Consider the following 667-nt stretch of genomic DNA (forward strand, 5'->3'; position numbering starts at 1 on the left):
CTTCCAACAAGGTGACCTCGTTCTTTTATTTAATTCTCGACTAAAACTTTTTCCAGGAAAACTGAAATCAAGGTGGTCGGGACCGTTCATCATAAAGAACGTTACATCTCATGGAGCGGTAGAACTCGACAACGGAAAAGGCGGAACTTTCATGATCAACACTCAAAGACTCAAGCCATACAATCCAGGGAGTATTAGACCAGAAGGAGGTACCTCTGTACTCTCCCTCTCTTTAATTGATTGAACCGCATTTCGGTCTAGCTACGACCTTAACTAGCAACCCGGTTCAAACCGGGATGTACATTCTACCCCAATGGCTGCTAAAATCCATCTGAAACACATGAAAAATCATCGAAAAATGATCAGAATAAATGAGCGGGTCGCCCAAAAAATGGACGGTCGCTCGGCGGGAGTGATTTTTGCTCAGAGAAAACGAGCGGGTCGCTCAAAAAATGGGCGACCGCTCGTTTTTTTTTTTCTTTTGTGAAGAGCTGGTCGCTCATAAAACGAGCGACCGCTCCCTTCCCGATTTTTTTGCGATGCAAAACGGATCTTTTCTCGCACTCGTGTTGTATCTGATCGAAGAGGTTGTTACGAGAGAATTTTGGAGGTTTAGTTAAGAAAAGAGAAAAGAAACAAGGAAGGTGAAGAATGTACATCCCGGTAT

This window comes from Tarenaya hassleriana, unplaced genomic scaffold (assembly GCF_000463585.1).
Source record: "Tarenaya hassleriana unplaced genomic scaffold, ASM46358v1 Cleome154, whole genome shotgun sequence".
Lineage (NCBI taxonomy): Eukaryota > Viridiplantae > Streptophyta > Magnoliopsida > Brassicales > Cleomaceae > Tarenaya > Tarenaya hassleriana.